The 21626-nt window shown below is 35.1% G+C and overlaps 1 protein-coding gene across 2 annotated transcripts in view; it reads left to right on the top strand.

Moving 5' to 3' along the window:
* The window catches only part of COG5 (component of oligomeric golgi complex 5), a 285705-nt gene that overhangs the window by 111610 nt on the left and 152469 nt on the right, over positions 1-21626 (top strand). The window lies entirely within an intron of this gene.

Genomic DNA, 21626 nt, shown 5'->3' with positions numbered 1-21626 from the left:
ACTGTTCTATCCATACCACCATTTGTGCCACTTCCCAAATCCTGCCTTTGAAACCTAATAATTGTGAACTTGGGCAAGATAATTAACTGCTCTGTGCCTCAGTTTTCTTGTCTGTAAAGTGGAATAGATGAAAATACCTAACTAAAGGGTTGTATTAAATGAGTATTATACAGGTTCTTATAACAGTGTCTGGACACCTAGTATATTAGTTTGCTAGGGCTGCTGTAACAAAGTACTAAAAATTGGGTGACTTAAACAACAGAAATTTATTGTCTCACAGTTCTGGAGAGAGAAACTTTTCCCTTCTTTCCTTTTAGGTTCTTTGGCTGGTCTAATAATTAAATTGGCATAGAACAAATTTACAGGAGAAAACCAAATTTAATTTCATATGTAAGGGAACCCCAAAGGTATGAGGCTCTCAGACAGTCAGGCAGTCGAGGGTTATATGCCATACTGAGCTGAGGAGAAGAGGGTAGGGGTCTAGGACGTCACTGGAGGAAGGCAATTCACAGGAAGACGGGAAGAGCAAATGTTTGCTAAACAAATGTTTGCCACGCCATGCATGTAAGTCTTTCTGACGTAAAAAGTTATGTCTGGTATTGGCTCTCTTCCTGGTACAGATTTTCTACCTACTAAATTCTTTGAGGCAGTTAAGGGAGGCGGTAAAATAAACTCTTCCCTAGTCCGTTAGGCCTTGATCGCCTTCAGCTTAAAATAATCCACATGCCTAGTGGCACATTTTGGGGTCACGTGTTCTGCTCCCTCTCAAGTCCAAAATCAAGATGTTGGTAGGGTCCATTTCCTTTGAGGGCTTTGAGGGAAGAATCTTACGTGCCTCTCCCCTGCTTATGGTGGCTTGTGGCAATTCTTAGTGTTCTTTGGCTTGTGGAAGCATCACCCTGATCTTTCCTTCATTCTCACATAGCACTCTCACTGTGTGTTGGTGACTATGTCTAAATTTCCCCTTTTTGTAAGAACATCAGTCATGTTGGATTAGGGACTTCATTTTAAATAATTATCTCTGAAACTAGACAAGGTTATATTCTGAGGTACTGGGGGTTAGGACTTCAATATATGAATTTGAGTGGGGGAGCATAATTCAACCTTTAACACATACTAAGCACTATGTGACTGTTAGTAATCACTGTTGTTATTCTGTTAACTAGTTGTATTATGACTTTGCAATGTGCTGCATCTATAATAGATACATATTAATAGATAAATAATAAATGGAATCATACAATACGTACTTTTTTTTTTTGGTCTGGATTAGAGAGTAAATATTCTTAGTGGAAACTTTAATTCTGTAAACCTTAGTAATTACCATTGATAAGCTTCATGTTGTTTCTTCACATAAGGACTCTTCATAGTATGTTTTTTAAAAAAAATTTTCATGTAGCCATATGATGTTTCTTGTGCTTTTTTAGTAAAATTTAGATATAGAATAAAAACTAATGTGGCTAGAAACTGTAATATCCATGTCCTATGTATAGAGACGGAGAGGGAGACGGAGAGGGAGATTTTATTGCTTCTACAGTCATAGATATTTATTTAATAGGTACTGTTCATACAAGAATAAGATGTACGGATATATATCTTCCTTGTTCTTTACATTATTGCTTCTTGCTGCTTTATACTATATAAATGATTCTTTATTGAGATTTTTTTTTTTTTTTTTTTTTTTTTTGCGGTATGCGGGCCTCTCATTGTTGTGGCCTCTCACGTTGCGGAGCACAGGCTCCGGACGCGCAGGCTCAGTGGCCATGGCTCACGGGCCCAGCCGCTCCGCGGCATGTGGGATCTTCCCAGACCAGGGCACGAACCCGTGTCCCCTGCATCGGCAGGCAGACTCTCAACCACTGCGCCACCAGGGAAGCCCCATTTATTGAGATTTTTAAAGGGTAAACAAAAGAGTTCTATCAGTGGATTTAGGTGGTTTTGTTTCTTTTAGTATTGTACGTAAACCAGCATGGCGTAGTTACTGTGTTTTCCTAAGTGTGTTCCATGAGTGCTAGTCATATTAGATCTTCTGCAATTTGAGGGGAAAAAAATGAGAGAGAAATAGATTTGGGAGATATGATATATTATATACCTCTTTTGGATGATTCTGTGCTTATTAATAGTTCTGAGGAGTACTGTAGTAAAGAAACCAACTTTATTTTGTGTTTAACCCAGCATTTCCTAAATTTATCGTAACACCTACTAATATACTGAAGTCAATGTCCACTAAACATTTAATCTTTCCTAGTGCCAGGACCCCAGAGAAGCAGTCCCTCTTGTATCTATAATTAGGAATTATATCAATATAATTGTTTTCAGCTGGGACAAAAACCTTTTACTGTGTAAGCTGATTGTTAAACTTTTTGGTTAGGAGGAGTGCCTGGATTATAATTCTGTTTTGTAGTTTGTCAGCAAAGCTATAATATAAATGTTTTGAAGGTAGGATTGGTGTCTGTTGTCTATGTATATAGGCAGTACCTAGCATATGGGAGGCATTTAGATGGCTGTTTGAGTGAAAAAACCAAAATTGTACAGATCCTCTTGGTGTCTTTCATAAGTATGATTAAGAGGGAAAATGATTTTGTTGTTGTCATTGAATAAGCCCTATAATTATGTTGGATGTATTTCTGTTATAGTTTTTCTTCACTAAAAAGAACAGCTTTATTGAGGTATAATTGACATAAAATAACCTGTGCATGTTTAACGTGTACCATTTGATAGATTTTGACATATTTATATGCTGAGAAACCATCAATACAATCAAGGGAACAATCATATTTGTCACTTCCAAAAGTTTCCTTATAAGGCTTCCCACCCTCTCTGAAATCCCTTCCCATCCCCAGGGAACCACTGACCTCCATTCTAACTTGCATTTTCTAACATTTTATAAATAGAATCATACAGTATGTACACTTTTTTGGTCTGGTTTCCTTCACACAGCATAATTATTTGACAGTCATCTATATTGTTTGTGGGGTGAAGTTATTCATAATATTCCTTTTTTAACCTTTTAATATTGGTAGTTTCTTTAGAATGATGTTAGCTCTCTCAGTCCTGATATTTGGCAATTTGTCTGTTCTTTTTTATTACTCATTTTAGCTAAAGGTTTTCAATCTTACTTATCTTCTAAAAGAACCAGCTTTTGGTTTTGTTGATACTCTCTAAAGTTTTAAGTAAGATTTCTACTTTGTTCTTTATTATTTATTTTATTCTGCTTGTTTGAGGTTTTGTTTGTTCTTACTTTCCTAGTTTTTTAAGTTGGAAGCAGAGTTCATCTGTTTAAAAACTTTCTTCTTTTCTAATCCAGGTCTTTACTGCTATAAATATCTATCCAATTATTGCTTTGGCTATATCCTGCAAACCTTGCCTTATTGTGTTGTCATTATCATTTAGTTTAATATAGCTTCTCATTTCTTTTTTGATTTCCCCTTTGATCGTGAGTTTTTTTAAAGAAGTTATTTTATTTTGAATATTTAGAATTTTCTAGGAATCGTTGTTTTTGACTTCTAACTATTCCACTCTGTTCAAAAAACATACTTTGTATGAACTGAATCATTTTAAATCTGTTGAAACTTGATTCAGGCCCAGAATGTTGTATTTGGTAAATAGTCTTTGTACACTTGAAAAGAATGTGTGTTGTTCTGTAGATATCAGTTGGGTCAAGTTGGTTAATAGTCTTGTTCAGATCTAATTCTTTGATTATCTTCTTGTACTATGAACTCTTGATAGAGAGGTGTTGTAATCTCTCACTGTATTTTTCAGTTTGGCTATTTCTCCTTGCAGTTCTGTGAGTTTCTTGCCAGATATTTTGAATCTCCTTTATTAGGTGCATAAATTTTAAGATTATATTCTCTTGATGATTTGACCCTTTTGTTGTCATTAAGTGAAACCTCCTCTCCTTGCTATGATCCTTTGCCTTGAAATCTACTTTTTAAAAGTTGTATTAATATAACCCTGGTGGTTTTGATTTGTATATCTGGTGTGTATATAAATATAAACATATATATGTTAGCTTATATTAGCTTTAGGTATTAGCTTTATATATCTCTTTTTCTTTCTTTTATTGAAGTATAGTTGATTTACAATATTGTGTTAGATTCAGGTGAACAGCATAGAGATTAATTTTTTTTTGTTTGTTTGCATGTTTCAGATTATATTCTGTTATAGGTTATTACAGGATATTGGGTAAAATTTCCTATGCTATGCAGTAAATCCTTGTTGCTTACTTATTTTAGGTATAGTAATGTGTATCTGTTAATCCCATACTCCTCAATTTGTCCCTCCTCCCCTACCTCTGCCCTTTGGTAACCATAAGTTTGTTTTCTATGTCTTTAGTGTTACTATTTTATATATAGATTCATTTGTATTATTTATTAGAATCCATATGTTAGTGATATCATAATAATATTTGTCTTTGATTTATTTCACTAAGGATAATTTTCTCTAGGTCTATCCATGTTGCTGCAAATGGCAATATTCCTTTTTATAGCTGAGTAATATTTTATACGTATATATATAAATTATACACATACACATATAGGCCACATATTCTTAAGCTGGTTGTCTATTGCTGGGCACTTGGGTTGCTTCCATGCCTTGGCTGTTATAAATAGTGCTGCTATGAATATTGGGGTGCATGTATCTTTTTGAATTAGAGTTTTTGTTTTTTCTGGATATAAACCCAGGAGTGGGATAGGTGGATCATAGGTAGTTCTATTTTTAGTTTTTTAAGGAAGCTCCATACTATTTTCCCTAATGGTTGCACCAACTTACCTTCCCACGAATGATTTATGAGGGTTCCCTTTTCTCCACATCCTCTCCAGCATTTATTATTTGTAGACTTTTTGACGATAGCCATTCTGACTGGTGTGGGGTGATACCTCATCACAGTTTTGATTTGCATTTCTCTAATAATGAGTGATGTTGAGCATCTTTCATCTGCCTATTGGCCATCTGTATGTCTTCTTTGGAGAAACGTCTCTTTAGGTCTCCTGCCCATTTTTTGATTGGGTTGTATGATTTTTTAGATATTGAGTTGTATGAGCTATTAGTATATTTTGGATATTAATCCTTTGTCAGTTGCATCGTTTGCAGGTTTTTTTCTTCCAGTCCGTAGGTTGTCTTTTTATTTTGTTTCCTTTGCTGTACAAAAGCTTTTAGGTTTGACTAGGTCCCATTTGTTTATTTTTTATTTTATTTCTTTTGCCTTGGGGGACTGACGTATGAAAATATTGCTATGATTTATGTCAAAGAATATCTTGCCTACGTCTTCTGTTCTTTTCTAGGAGTTTTATAGTGTCATGTCTTACATTTAGGTCTTTAAACCATTTTGAGTTTATTTTTGTATATGGTGTGAGGGAATGTTCTAATCTCATTGATTTACATGTAGCTGTCCAGCTTTGCCAACACCACTTGTTGAAGAGACTCTTCTCCGTTGAATATTTTTCTTCTTTTGTCATAGATAAATTAACTGTGGGTGTGTGGGTTTATTTCTGGGCTCTGTATTCTATTCCTTTGATCTATGTGTCTGTTTTTGTGCCAGTACCATGCTGTTTGATCCTGTAGCTTTGCAGTATAGTCTGAAGTCTGGAAGCGTTATTCCACCCTTTGTTCTTTTTTCTCAGGATTGCTTTCCAAGTCTGGGTCTTCTGTGGTTCCATGTAAATTTTAGGATTATTTGTTCTAGTTCTGTAAAAAATATGTCCTGGTTATTTTGGTGGGGATTGCATTAAATCTGTAGATTGCCTTGTGTAGTATGGCCATTTTTAACAATATTAATTCTTCCAATCCAAGAGCATGGGATATTTTCCCATATTTTGGAATCATCTTCAGTTTCCTTTATCAGTGCTTTATAGTTTTCAGTGTATGGATCTTTCACTTCCTTGGTAAAGTTTATTCCTAGGATTTTTTTTCCACAATTTTAAATGGGTGTGTTTTTTAACTTTCACTTTCTGATATTTCAGTTTTAGTGTATAGAAATGCAACAGATTTCTGTATACTAATCTTGTATTCTGCTACCTTGATGAGTTCATTTATTAGTTCTAACAGTTTTTGTGTGGAGACTTTAGGGTTCTCTATATACAATATCATGTCATCTGCAAGTAGTAACAGTTTTACTTCTTCCTTTCCAATTTGGATTCCTTTTATTTGTTTTTCTTCTCTGATTGCTGTGGCTAGGACTTCCAATACTATGTTGAATAGAAGAAGTGAGAATAGACGTCTTTGTCTTGTTCCTGAATTTAGCAGGAAGGCTTTCAGCTTTTCACCGTTGAGTATTATGTTGGCTGTAGGTTGGTTGTAAATGACCTTTACTCTCCTGAGATATGTTCCCTTTCTTCCCACTTTGGTGAATGTTTTTATTATGAATGGATGTTGATTTTTGTCAAATGCTTTTCCTGCGTCTATTGAGATGATCATGTGGTTTTTGTCTTTTTGTTAATGTTCTGAATCACCCTGATTTGCATATGGTGAACATTCTTGTGACCCTGGAATAAATACAACTTGATTATGGTGTATGATCCTTTTTATGTATTGTTGGATTCGGTTTGCTAATATTTTGTTGAGGATTTTTGCATCTATATCCATCAGAGATACAGGCCGGTAATTTTACTTTTTTGGAATGTCTTTGTCTGGTTTTGGTATCAGGGTGATGATGGCCTCAGTAACTTTGGGAGTGTTCCCTCCTTTCAATTTTTTGGAATAGTTTTGAGAAGGATAGGTATAAGTTCTTATTTATGTGTTTGATAGAATTCCCCAGTGAAGCCATCCAGTCCTGGACTTTGTTTGCAGGGAGTTTGTTTGTTTGTTTGTTTTTACAGATTCTGTCTCACTTTTAGTAATTGGTCTGTTCATGTTATCTATTTCTTCTTGACTCAGTGTTTGCAGGCTGCATGTTTCTAGAACCTTTCCATTTCTTGCAGCTTGTCCAATTTGTTGGCATATAGCTGTTCATAGTATTCTCTTATGATATTTTGTATCAGTGGTATTAGTTGGTATTTTTCCTCTTTCTTATTTTATTTGGGTTCTCTCTCTTCTTAGTGAGCCTGGCTAGAGGTTTGTCAATTTTATTTATCTTTTCAAAAAACCAGCTCTTGTTTTTATTGATCTTTTCTACTCTTTTTTTTTTTTTTTTTTTTTGCAGTATGTGGGCCTCTCACTGTTGTGGACTCTCCCGCAGTGGAGCACAGGCTCCAGATGTGCAGGCTCAGCGGCCATGGCTCATGGGCCTAGCCGCTCCGTGGCATGTGGGATCTTCCTGGACCAGGGCACGAACCCGCGTCCCCTGCATCAGCAGGTGGACTCTCAACCACTGCGCCACCAGGGAAGCCCCTCTACTCTTTTTGATCTCTGTTTTATTTCCTTTCTGATCTTTATTATTTCCTTCCTTCTGCTGAATTTGGGCTTTGTTTGTTTTCTGATTCTTTTAGATGGTAAGTTAGGTTATTTATTTGTGATTTTTCTTGTTTCTTGAGGAAGGCGTGAATCGCTCTGAACTTCTCTCTTAGAACTGCTTTTGCTGTGTCCCATGGATTTTGTACAATTGTGTTTTCATTTTCATTTTTCTTAAGGTATTTTCTGATTTCTTCTTTGATTTCATCGTTGACCCATTGGTTTTTTTAGTAATGTACAGTTTAGTCTCCACATGTTTGTTCTTTCCTTGTTTTTCTTTCTGTAGTTGATTTCTAATTTCATACCATTGTGGTCAGAAAAGTTGCTTGAAATAATTTCTATCCTCTAAAATTTGTTGAGGCTTGTTTTCTGACCTAGTATGTGATCTATCCTAGAGAATGTTCTATGCATGCTTGAGAAAAATGTATATTCTGCTTTTTTTGGATGTTGTGTCCTGGACATATCAATGAAATCCAACTTATCTATTATGTCATTTAGGACCTCTGTTGCCTTATTGATTTTCTGCTTGGATATCCATTGATGCCAGTGGAGTGTTAAAGTCTCCTACTATTATTGTATTATTGTCAGTTTCTCCTTTTATGTCTGTTAGTATTTGCCTTATAGATTTAGGGGCTCTATATTGGGTGCATATATGTCAATGAATGTAATATCCTCTTCTTGTATTGATCCCTTTCTTACTCTATACTACTCTTCTTTGTCTTTCTTTATAGCCTTTGTTTTAAAGTCTGTTTTGTCTGATATGAGTATTGCTTCCCCACTTTCTTGTTGTTTCCATTTGCATGAAATATCTTTTTCCATCCCCTGACTTTCAGTCTGTGCATGTCTTTCGCCTGAAGTGAGTCTTTTGTAGGCAGAATATTCCAGGTTCTTTTTTTTTTTAATCCAATCTGCTGCTCTGTGACTTTTGATCAGAGCATTTATTCTATTGATATTTAAAGTAATTGTTAATAGGTATGTATTTATTGCCATTTTAAGCCTTGTTTTCCAGCTGTTTCTGTAGTTCTTCTTTGTTCATTTCTTCTTCTTTTCATTTTTCCTTTTGTATTTTGATGATTTTCTTTTGTAGTATGCTTGAGTTCCTTTTTTGTTTGTTTTGTGAACCTTTTGTACGTTTTTTTTTTTTTCCACTTACTTTTGTACGTTTTTGATTTGTTGTTACCATGGAGTTCAAGTACGTTGATCCGTAACTAAATCAGTGTGCTTTAAACTGATAGTCATTCAAGTTCAAACACATTCTAAAAGACCTACATTTTTATATTCCCCTCCCCCAAATTTTGTGACTTTTATGTCCTTTTTTTAAGTCTTCATGCTTATCCTTTTACTTTTCATTGTAGTTACAATCACTTTTACAGTTTTTTTTTTTTTTTACTGTGTACTGGCTTATTTAAGTGATTTTTCAGTCCTTACTATATTTGCCTTTTCCTATTGTGATTTTCCCTTTTCTATAGGTTCTTGTCTATTTTCTATTTAGAGAAGATGCTTTTGTATTTCTTTTAGGGTAGGTTTAGTATTGCTGAATTTTCTTAGTTTTTGCTTGTCTGAGAAATTCTTTGTCTCTCCTTTTATTCTAAATGATAATCTTGGGACTTCCCCAGTGGTCCAGTGGTTAAGACTCTGTGTTTCCACTGCAGGGAGCGTGAGGTCTATCCCTGGTCAGGGAACTAATATCTCGTGTGCTGTGCATGGCATGGCAAAAAAAAAAAAAGAAAAGATAATCTTGCTGGGTAGAGTATCCTAGGTAGAAGGCTTTTCCCTTTCAGGACTTTGAGTATATCATGCCACTGTCTTCTCGCTTGCAAAGTTTTTGCAGAGAAATCAGCTGACAGCCTTATGGGGGGGTTCCCTTGTAAAGGACTCTTTTTCTCTTGCTGTCTTTAGAATCCTCTCTTTATTTTTTACTTTTGCCATTTTAATTATGATACAGCTTGTTGTGAGTCTGTTTTGACTCATCTTGTTTGGGACCCTCTGCACTTCCTGTACCTGGATATCTGTTTCCTTCTTTAGTGTTGGGATGTTTCCAGCCATAATTTCTTTAAATACATTTTTGATCCTCCCTTCTTCTTCTGGAACCCCTATTATGCATAGCTTGGCATTTATGTCATCCCATAGATCTCACACATTGCTTTCTTTTTTTTTTTTCCATTTGTGTTTCTGTCTGCTATTCTGACTGGGTGATTTCCATTATTCTATCTTACAGTTAGATCACTTATTTATTTGTTTATTTGTTTGTTTTGTCCGCACCATGTAGCTTGTAGGATCTTACTTCCCCAACCAGGGATTGAACCCCAAGGGCCATGGCAGTGAAAGTGCTGTGTCCTAACCACTGGACCACCAGGGAATTCCCCACTTATGCTCTTTTATGTCATTTATTTGGCTGTTCATTACTTCTAGATTGCTTTTTATCTTGGAAATTGAATTATCTATCTTTGATTGTTTCATCTTTGTAGTTTCTAGTTCCTTGTTACAGTGATCTGCGTTTCCGTCGATAATCTTTCTTAATTCAGTTAGCATTTTTATTACCACCTTTTTGAACTCATGGTCTGGTAGACTGGTGAGCTCTGTTTTATTATCTGTTTTTTCAGGGTATATCTCTTACTCTTTTAATTGGGAGTAGTTCCTTTGCCTTTTCATTTTAACTTTCTGTCTCAGTGAATTTAGGAGAAACAGTTATCTATCATGGTCTTGAAGAGGTGTTTTTATGAGGGAGCTTTCTGTGTAGACGTGTATGTCCAGTGTCTTTGGTGCGAGGGCTAGTTTTGATAGAGACACCAGTCATGTCCTTCCTCAAGGTGTGCTGGTTGTTATCACCTTGATAGGGAAGGGGTGTGGTTGATGTTAGGGGATCTAAAACCTGTGAAGTGGGATGTCCCCTCTGCTTTGTGGCTCTCACCATCCTGTCAGGTGCAGGATCTGCTTCCCAGTTGTTGGAGTAGAAGCTCTGAGAATCAGGCTGGATCATGTTCCTTTCCCCTTTAGTGCCTGTCCTGCTCCAAAGGAGCAAGTGAAGCAAGTAAAGCCCCTTCACTCACGGAGAGTCTAAGTACCACCTGTGTAGGTGTCTGTGGCTCTGTTCACATGCAGCTCACGTTTGCATCCCTTCCCCTGTTGTATTCGTCCCAGATCTAGTTCAGGTCTTTGGTGTGGAGTGGGCAGGGCTGGAGAGTTCTCTAGGCTGGGACTGGGGTTTCAGGCATTGTGACTGCAGGCATTGAGGTGGCCGTGCTGCTGCCAGAGATCTAGATTGCCTCGGTGGCTGTCTTCTCCCAAGACCTATCTGCCCCAGATCCCGTGCTAAGCTGCAATGTGGAGTGTGGTGGGGACTGGAGCATTCACTCTGGTGGGAGATGAACCATGGCACGTTTGCAGCCCCACCTGAGCATGCATTGACCGTAGCCGCCACCCGCCCCACCTGGATCACATCCCAGGCCCTCCGACCCGGCCCCACCACCTGTCTGTGCGTAGCTAGACGAGGACCCGGTTGGCTGAGATCTTGTACCAAGCTGTGGTGTGGTAGGGCTGAGGTGTTTGCCTCGTCCGGATTAGAGAGTGTGGCAAGGCAGCAGCCTCCAGTGCAAGGCTCTCTCTGTCCTGACTCGTGGCAAGCCATCATGTGCGTGCTCCTTGTGAGTAGAGTCTAGGCATCTCCAGCCCTTCATCTGTCCCAGGGACCTCCCAGCAGCCAAGGGGGGTTGTCCTCCTCTGTGCAGGACCTTGGGACTCTGATTCCCAGATTGTGGCCTGTCGTGCTTGCTCCCCAGGGTGGGTGAGTGCCTGTGTGGACCTTTTCTTCCTCTCAGATCCCTCTCACGGGTGGGAGTCTCAGCCCTATGCCTTTTTCTGTCCTACCCAGTTACGTGGAGATCTTTCTTGCAGCTTCGGTGGTATAGGAGTTCTTTTGCCAGTTTCCACTTAGTTGTCTGTGAGAATTGTTCCACCTGTATAGTATTTTTGCTATGTTTTTGTAGGGGTCGTGATGAGCTACACGTCCTCCTATTCCACCATTTTGATAATAATCCAGCTTTATATATCTTTTTCTGTCTTTTCCCTTTTAACTTATTTGTGTCTTCATGTTTTTCATGAGTTTTTTAATAGGCTATCTATAGTCCTTTTTTTAATCCAGTTTTATAATCTCTGCATCATATTTAGGATGTTTAGGCAGTTTAGATTTCATTGCATTATTGATGTGATTATATTTAATGCTACCATCTTGCTATTCCGTTTGTATCATCTTTTCATTGCTTCTCATTTTCTCTTCTGCTTTCTTTTGGAGTGTTTTTGATGACTACGGTTTACCTCATTTGTTGGCTTATTAGCTATAAAGCTGTTTGTGTTATGTTTATTTGTTACTTTAAGTCTTTATAATAAACATATTTAAATTATCAAAGTTTATCTTCCATGTGTTCTAAGAGGAAACTCCTCTTGGTCATGATGTATTATTATTTTTATATATTACTAGATCCTATTTGCTAAAATTTGGTGAGGATTTTTGCATCTGTGCTTTTAAGGGAGATGGTTCTGTAGTTTTGTTTGTTTGCTAATATCTTTGTTTTTTTAGTAGGTAATCAGATTTGCTAATATTTTGAGGATTTCTGTGTCTATACTCTTGAGAGAGAATGTTTGCAGCTTTTTTTTTTGATCTAGTTTTGAGAAGTGTTCCTTCTTCCATTGTGTAGTATTGGATTGTTTCTTTTTTCCATGATAGTGAGACCATCTGGGTTTGTAGATTTCTAATTCAGAATGTTTTGAATTACAAATTCAGTTTCTTTAATAGTTATATTTTCAGGTCATCTTGTATGAGTTCTGATAATTTCTTCTAAGTTGTAGAGCTATTCAAAGTATTCCATTATACTTCTAATGCTGTGAGTTCTGTAGTGGTATCATGTTTTTCACTCCTGTAATTGGTAATTTGTCTTCTATGCTTTTTCTTTCTTGGTCTTTCTGGGGGTTTATTAATTTTATTGATACTTGCAAAGAGTCTACTTTTGGTTTGATTGGTTTTCTGTTATTTTTGTTTTCAATTTCATTGATTTTCTGATATCTTTTTTAGTCCCTTTCTTCAGCTTGTTTTGGGTTTATTTTGCTTTTTTTCTATTTTCTTGAGGCAATAGCTTGCATTATTGAGACCTTTTTTTCCCCTAATAACACATCTTTTTCTAAGAATGCATCTAGTGTTATTAAATTTCTTCCAACTCCCGCCTTGGTTGAATCCCACAGATTTCGATGTTGTTTTTTCATCTTCGTTCAGTTCAATATTTCTAAAAAAATTTCCTTTGAGATCTTTTGTGATCCACTGATTATCTGGAAATGTGTTGTTTAATTTTGAAATGTTTAGAAAATTTATAGGTATTTTTCTATTGCTGATTCTTAGTTTGATTCTATTATGATCAATTGAATTGTATGATTTCATTTCTTTTAAATGTAAGTTGTTTGTTTTGTGACCTAGGACATCCTCTGTCTTGGTTAACGTTCCGTGTGTAGTTGAACAGAATGTATATTCTGTTCTTGTTGGGTGGAGTGCTCTGTTGATGTCAACTAGTTTCCCTTGTTTTATGGTGGTCATTTTTTCTATTCCTTGTTGATTTTATCTAGTGCTTCTCAGTTGTTGAGGGAGGGGTATTGACTCCTGGTTAGATAATGTTTGGAAGGTAGGCACTAAATATAGCGTCTGAATTATCTTCCTGGAGGGGAAAAAGGTTGGTTTTATATAAATCCATGTTTTAAAATTATAATGTCATAGCAACAGCACCATGGTTAGAAAGTCAAGGGAAGGGGGAAAAAAACACAAAACCCAACTGTGCCCAAAGGAAAGATAGAAAATACACTGTCTTCTTCTTTTTTTCTGTATTTATCTATGGCCCTGGGCAATTTTTTTGTGCTTGCTGGAAAAAAGAGTAAGACTTAGGAAAGGAAAACTAATCCCCTTTTTTAATAGTAAGGTTTTTCCCCACCCTAAAGTGAGAGCCAGAAAAAAAAATAAGGCTTTTGATGCTAAATTTTCACAAAGCTTTGAAGAACAAGCTCAGCCCTGAGACTTTGGACTTGAAGTATAAAGATTTCACACAAAGGAGTTTACTTAAGCCTGAGGCTTATTTTATGCATAGTTTAAGCAGTAGTATCAACTAAGGATTGGTTAGAAAAGTACAAATTTTACCTTTATGTTTTTTGGGTTTTTTTTTTTTTTTTTGTAACACTGAACTCCTAAAGATTATGTTTTTCAAGGCCCTTTTCCCTTCCTCCCTCCACTAAAAAAAAAGGGGGGGTTAGTAACTAATACCCCATTTATGAAAATAAGAAACTACTTACATGCGTTTGGTGGTTTACAAAACGTTCTTCATACATATTATCTCATTTGATCCATACAACCCTGTGTGATTTGTAACACAGGTTTTTTATTGTTTACTTATGGAATCTCAGAAAGGTTAAGTGATTTTTCTCAGGTCATAGAATTGAGTAGAATAAAGTTCAGGTATTCTCATTCCTAACTCAGCCTTCTTTCTGTGATATTCTGCCTTTGAAAGGATATACCTGTTTTCTTGAATAGAATTGACTTTAAGTAAATGCTATTTTTATTGATGTTATAAGTGCTCCAGTAATCATGTACTATTATTTTACGTAAGGATAAATTTCAAAGATTATCAGAAAGCTTTAATAGATTTTCAGACATTGACTTAATCCTGAATTTTCTCTTACATGAACTTGTTTTTTTAATGTTCGTTTGATTAGTTACCCACTGATAACTATAAGTTCTTTATATGTTTTTAATGGTAATACCTTTAAGTGTTTAATTTACTTCAAATTACTTTTATTCTTTTTCTGATTTTATTTTTTCATTAGAAGACGTTAGAAAATGTATATATTAGTAGTTGTGAAATTTGTCTTATAGTTTGTTTGGTTAAGGAATTATTTTCCCCTGTAGTGGGAATAAGTATTTTATATTGTTTAAATTTTTTTTCTATGATTGGTTTTATATATTGTGAGATGCTTTTTAAAAATAATTTTTCCTATTTGTTTAGTTATATTTTGGTTATTATATATTAAAACCTTACCCCTTTTAAACCCGTTATTTTGTTCTCGATTCTCTATGTCATTTTTACTTTTGTGCAAATACCACATTACTTTTTAAAAAGTTTGCTTTATAATTTCATTATGTTTTTATTTATTTTATACATTATTGAAAGCACTGCAATTTTACAGAAACATTTTTCTTGAAGATATTTTTTCCTATAGGCTGTTTTCTCATCAGATTCAAGATATCTACTTGAATATGATTAAAGTATGTCAAATATAAACAAACATTTTATACCTAGAATAAGAAAATGAAAATCAGTATGTATATGTAGTTGTCATTATTGAAGTTTTCTTGGGGTTTTTGACTTTTACTTTTTCTCTAACTTTATGTGTTTTCTAAGGTTTCTTTAGTGAAAGTTTTTTTTTTTTTTTTTTTTTTTAATGAGCTGGGAGGGGAATATTTAAAATAACCCTATCTTAGACTTAGCCATTTGTTACAAATAACAAATAAGTATTCTGTGATGATGATGGTGTTGTTTTTATGATGATGGTGATGATGATACCTTCAGTAACTGGACACTTAGATCTCGTTGATTGGGTGAATTAATTTTATCAATATTGTAACCCTGTGGCATCCATGTTGTTTGGTGATGTTTTGTGGTGGTGGTTTGTTTTGTCTTCATTTACATTTGTTATTGAGCTCAGTATTGTCTAGGAACTGTGTTTTTATAAAACATATGATAAGGTGGCAAGGAAGATTGATGTTGCAGAACAAGTTAAAATGTAGTCGTTGTGATAAGCCCTGATCTTACAATATTATTTATTTTGATTTAAGGTAAACTTTTTGTTGAATGGATTCTACAATGACAGCTTTGCTCTCCAGATTATTATTCATCAGTTTGCCAGATAACCCTTTATAAATCACAGACTTACATTTTGCTGTTTGCTTTTGTAAAAGACAGGCTTTAGTCTGAAGTTTCTAAATAATCAGGGCTGTGTAGAAAAATCAGATGTGGAGCTTTTAGATAACATAATTGTACGAATGTATTCTGGAAATGGCCTTAGGAAGTAATGTATAAATAAATAACTAAAAATGAACAAACCAACAGACTGGGAAAATACTCATAGCAAATATGATAGGTAAACAGTGAATATTATCGTATAATTAATATAAAGTGATATAAAAATGATAGGGAGTAAAAATGATGTAGAGATTATCAAAAGGAGATACAGATAGTAAAAGTTATTCAGCCTCATCATTTAAAAATTCATGTCAGACCCTCAATAAGAACATACTTCTAGCAGTGTATAAAATATTCAATACAGGAATAACATCCAGTGCTATCCATGGTTAAGTAACTCCCATAGATTATTAGGAAAATGTTTAAAGTAGTATAGTCATTTTGAAAAGTAGTTTGATAATTTGTATCAATAAGCTTAAAATTGTTACTTTGATCTGGTAATTCTGCTTTGTTTCCCAAGGAAATAATTATAGGTATTTAAAATTCTTATATGTATTTATGATAAATATTCCATTTAGGCAGATGGTTAAGTAATTTTTGTTCATTTATTTGATGAAATACTGTCAAAAACATATTTATAAGTACTATCATAGTATGGGTGAATGCTTATAACATTGTTAATAAAGAAGACATTGTAAATAAGTATAATTACAGATAAAAACATAAACAAAATAACTCGTGGGTAGTTTAAAAAGTAGGGTAAGAATTTAAAGGAATATAGTAGATACAAACAAGATTTTGAGTATTTTAGGAATATCTGAAGGTTGCTTGAGATTTCTCTGAGGCGCTTATCTGCATTGTGCTCTTTGCAAAGTCAGTGTGTAGGAGGGAGTCACTTTCTTCAGTGTAGCCAGCTGCCCAGTCCCTGTATGTCAGTTTTTGCTTTTTCTGCTCTTTCTCACATAAATATCTAGAGGGAGGATATATGCTGTTTTGGAACTACTTGAGAATTTGAAGATTCACAAATTTGTGAGACATATTCACATGTATTCCAATAATCCACTTGGCAGTTGTTGCCTCTGTGTTGTGGGTTATATAATTTCCCTTCTTTGAAGTATTTTTCTGATTTTCAAAAATGAGCATGATATATATTTTTTTTACTTTTTGCGGTACGCAGGCCTCTCACTGTTGTGGCCTCTCCCGTTGCGGAGCACAGGCTCCGGACGCGCAGGTTCAGCGGCCATGGCTCACGGGCCCCGCCGCTCCGTGGCATGTGGGATCTTCCCGGACCGGGGCACAAACTCGTGTCCGCTGCATCGCCAGGCAGACTCTCAACCACTGCGCCACCAGGGAAGCCCTTCCCTTCTTTATTTTACTTTTTTATTTTTTTTGCGGTACGCAGGCCTCTCACTGTTGTGGCCTCTCCCGTTGCGGAGCACAGGCTCCGGACGCGCAGGTTCAGCGGCCATGGCTCACGGGCCCAGCCGCTCCGCGGCATGTGGGATCTTCCCGGACCGGGGCGCGAACCCGTGTCCCCTGCATTGGCAGGCGGACTCTCAACCACTCTACCACCAGGGAAGCTCGAGCATGATATTTTCAAAAGGAAAAGAAAAGCCTTTATTCAGTTACCAGTTAATAATCCTAGCATGAAACTCTTTTTCATTAGACAGCGTATTCTGTTTTTCCTACAGTGGCTCATATGCCATTAATCCCATCTAGCGTTTGTACTTCTTATCTCTAGAAGTTCGATTTGTGCCTTACTTTATTACCCATGTCTTTACTAACATGTTTAGTCTTTTCTGTTTTGAACACGTGAAATACAGTTATAACTCTTGTAATGTCCTTGTTTATAATACTATAATCTGTGCCATTGGTTCATACTTATTTAATATTTAATGGAAAAATATAAAAATGCAGAAACATTTTTAACATGTGTAAACTACAAATACTACCTACCAAGTTTAAGTTTTAGAATATTATAAGCGTGTGGTATCACCTATCTCTATAACTTTTCTAAAGGTTGTTATTGTTTATATGTGTCCCTAAATAATATATTGTTTAATTATACATGTCTTAATATAAATTACCTCTTGCTGTGTGTATTCTTCTGAAACTTGTTCTTCCTTAACATTGTTATTGAGAGACGTCATTATTGATGTGTATACTTGTCATTGTTTGTTTTTACTCTTCTGTAGTAGTATTTTGAAGGAATATATTTTTATCTGTTCTCCAGTTGATGGTCATTTCAGTTATATACAGATTTGTTTTGTTTTTTACAGTGCTTTTATGAACATTCTTGTATACGTCTTCCAATATACAAATATGAGAATTTCTCTGAGTTATGTGCCTAGGAGTGGCATATTTTGGTCATAGGGATATTCATATGAAATCTTATTAGATTATCCAAATTGATTTCCAAAGTGTTTTCTTCTCATTTACAATGTTTCTCTTTATATATATATATACACACACACACACACATACAACATATACATAACATACACATATACATACATATATTTATATGTATGTATGTATGTATTTACTGTTACAATTAACATTGTAGAAAATATCTTTCCAAATATATTCACTTTTTTCTTCTTTTTAAATATTACTTATTTTAGAAAGAGAATCATTGATTTAGAGGATACAAATTTTTTATTAGTTAGCCACCTTATTTTAATTTTTATATTATTTTGACTTCCCATGTACTCTTTAATTTGGTTTTATTTGTTATGAAAGTATGCATGTATAACATATTCAAGTAGTTATCCAAAGTTTATTCTTAAAAATAGCAAGTCCCTGCCCTTTTTTCTGCCCCGTTTACTTTTCCCTAGAGGCCACCATTTTCACCATTTTTGCTGATTCTTTTGATATTTAGCTCCATAGCTCTAAATCACCTGCCTGTATTTCCAATTCGTAATTTTTAACTTCTTTGGCTTCCCACTTTGAAGCATGAAGATTTAGTCTCCTTCATTTTTTCCAACTTCCAACACCATCCCAACTTCACACCTGTACTCTTCCCTCATCTCTTTTATCCCCAATAAATAATGTAGTGCTAACATTATTGTGAAAAGTAAATGCATAGCTGAGTCACTTAGCACACTATAATTACTCTTCTTTTTGTTTTTTTTTTCTAAATAGAGGAGGATGCTAGTAAAGGAAGAGGCAGTGAGGATTTTGAAATCTTAAGGGGAATTTGTATCACAAAGGAGGATTTGTGGAAGGAGGTAACATTAGTCAACAGGAAGCAGTAGATTCCATGAATGGGAGAGGAATATGATGAGAACGTTTATTCTGGTAGCCATGTGTAGTAACAACTAGAACATTGAAAGCCTATGAAAATGATTGGCATGTAATTTTTAAATTTAATTAAATTAATTAATTTATTTTATTTTTAATAAATGTATTTATTTATTTTTGGCTGCGTTGGGTCTTCGTTGCTGCCCACGGGCTTTTCTCTAGTAGCGGCGAGCCGGGGCTACTCTTCGTTGCGGTGCACGGGCTTCTCATTGCGGTGGCTTCTCTTGTTGCGGAGCACGGGCTCTAGGCGTGCGGGCTTCAGTAGCTGTGGCTTGTGGGCTCTAGAGTGCGGGCTCAGTAGTTGTGGCGCACGGGCTTAGTTGCTCCACGGCATGTGGGATCTTCCCGGACCAGGGCTCGAACCCATGTCCGCTGCATTGGCAGGCGATTCTCAACCACTGCACCACCAGGGAAGCCCATGTATTTTAGTTATAAATAATTTTTATGCCATTGAGGTTTAGTTTGAAGACTAAAGGGAAAAAAAAGGGCAATCCTAGGAAATAATGCAGTAATCAATCACTGAGATCAAGTGACTGCTTGGGGCAAAGTGTAAGAAGTTTATTCTAAACTTTTAGTGATTTGAGACCAGGACAGTGAAAGTGGGGGAAATCAGAATGTATTTTTTAGTATCTTAAATTTCAAAATGGAGTACATTTGACCAAAAAAAAAAAAAAAAATTTGTTTATCTTACCCATCCTCTTGAAAAATTGTTTTTAATTTTTAAATTTAATTGTATTAAACATTTTATTGGAGTATAGTTGATTTACAGTGGTTCAGGTGTACAGCATAGTGATTCAGTTATACACATACATATATATATATATATTCTTTTTCAGTTTCTTTTCCATTATAGGTTATTACAAGATATTGAATGTAGTTTCCTGCACTATACGGTAGCATCTTTTTATCTATTTTATATACAGTAGTGTGTATCTGTTAATCCCAAATTCCTAATTTATCCCCCCACTTTTCCCTTTGGTAACCATAAGTTTGTTTTCTATGTCTGTGAGTCTATTTTTGTTTTGGAAGTAAGTTCATTTGTATCTTTTTTTTAGATTCCACATATAAGTGATACCATGTGATATTTGTCTTTCTCTGTGTGACTTACTTCACTTAGTATGATAATCTCTAGGTCCATCCATGTTACTGCAAATGGCATTATTTCTTTTTTATGGCTGAAATTGTTTATATATACCACATCTTCTTTATCCATTCATCTGTTGACGGACATTTAGGTTGCTTCCATGTCTTGGCTATTGTAAATAGTGCTTCTCTGAACATTGGGGTGCATCTATCTTTTTGAATTACAGTTTTTTCTGGATATGTGCCCGGAGTAGAATTGCTGGGTCATATAGTGAGTCTGTTTTTAGCTTTTTAAGTAATATCCATACGGTTCTTCATAGTGGCTGCACCAGTTTACATTCCCACCAACAGTGTAGGAGGGTTCCCTTTTGTCCACACCGTCTCCAGCCTTTAATATTTGTAGACTTTTTGATGATAGCTATTCTGACTAGTGTGAGGTGATACCTCATTGTGTTGCTGATTTGCATTTCTTTAATAATTAGTGGTGTTGAACATCTTTTCATGTGCCTGTTGGCCACGTGTATGTCTTCAGAGAAATGTCAGTTTAGGTCTTGATCATTACCACAACTTAGGTTAAACATAATTTTCTCAAAATTTTCTGAAAAGTAAAATTTAAAAATCAGATTAAAAAGATTTTCTCTGGATTATAATCCACCCTACATTTACATGATAGATTGGTGTATAAAGTACTTTGGTATTCATGAATTTATTTTGATTCTGATGATAAGAGTTATGTAGGGTGTGAATTATAAATTATTGTCATTTTACAGATGAAAAAAATTGAGACTCAGGGTATATCACATGATTATGATCACCTAGTGAGTAAATTATGAGGCTGAATGTAAACTCAAATGATTTAAAGGCATTTTCAGTACTCTTCCCACTGTAGAAAGCTGTAAGTCCCTTTAGATAGACACATTTAAAAATGCTTATGGTTGAAGGACAGTTGGCAATAACCACTATTAGATGCCCTTTACATTGTTTCCTTCTGTCCTCTAGTGTAGAACTAACTATACTGTGTGCAATCAGCAGATATTTGAGTGCTAAGTGGTTAGTTAGCATTGTACTGGATGCTTTAATGTAGTTTCACCTAGGCAGTGCGCTGTGACCCAGCTGAAGAAAAATATGACAATATGTAAGTGCTAGGGATATATTTTAAGACTTAAAATTTAAAAATTCTAATTAGAGAATATAGTGAAAAACACACTTGATATTCTGTTGAGTAACTGGAAAACAGTCATCTTCTATCTAAATCATTTTTGTTTTTTAGAAACAATTTTTCTTGTTAAAATAGAAAATACGTTTTTTAGAACTGTGTCTAAGATGGATAATGAAACCTTGACCTTCATTTGTAGCATTTTAGTTATCTCAGATATGTCTAAGATTAAGCCATTAAATACATTTCTCAAAATCTAAATGTGCAGAGACAACTGTTGTTAACTTCTTGGTGGATACCTTTTCACACTTCTTGCTCTGTGTATATAATTCTCTAAGTAGAATATGTATAATTCTATGAATAGAGTTATAATTCTGTAAACTAAATTCTATAATTCTACTTATAGAAAATAAAGTTTATAGAATTATATAGTATATAATCATATTTTATATGTAATTATATAAATGGAGTTAAGTTCTTTGTGTAATTTTTTTCATTCAGTCATATCATGAAAATCCTTCAATGGAAGTAAGTAAATTAGATCTATTGTGTGATCATGTAAAGTGGTAGCGTGCTAAAGTTTTTTCATAATTAATTTATCATTGTCCAAGTGGTGGACATTTGTTTCAAAAGTTTTTTTATTATAGAATAATTTTTAAAACTGTCCTGCAACTTGAGAAATTTCTAAGATCATCAGGATCTAT

This window comes from Globicephala melas, chromosome 9 (assembly GCF_963455315.2).
Source record: "Globicephala melas chromosome 9, mGloMel1.2, whole genome shotgun sequence".
Lineage (NCBI taxonomy): Eukaryota > Metazoa > Chordata > Mammalia > Artiodactyla > Delphinidae > Globicephala > Globicephala melas.
The sequence above is the reverse complement of the archived record's forward strand: the minus strand, read 5'-3'. Positions and strand labels throughout refer to the sequence as shown.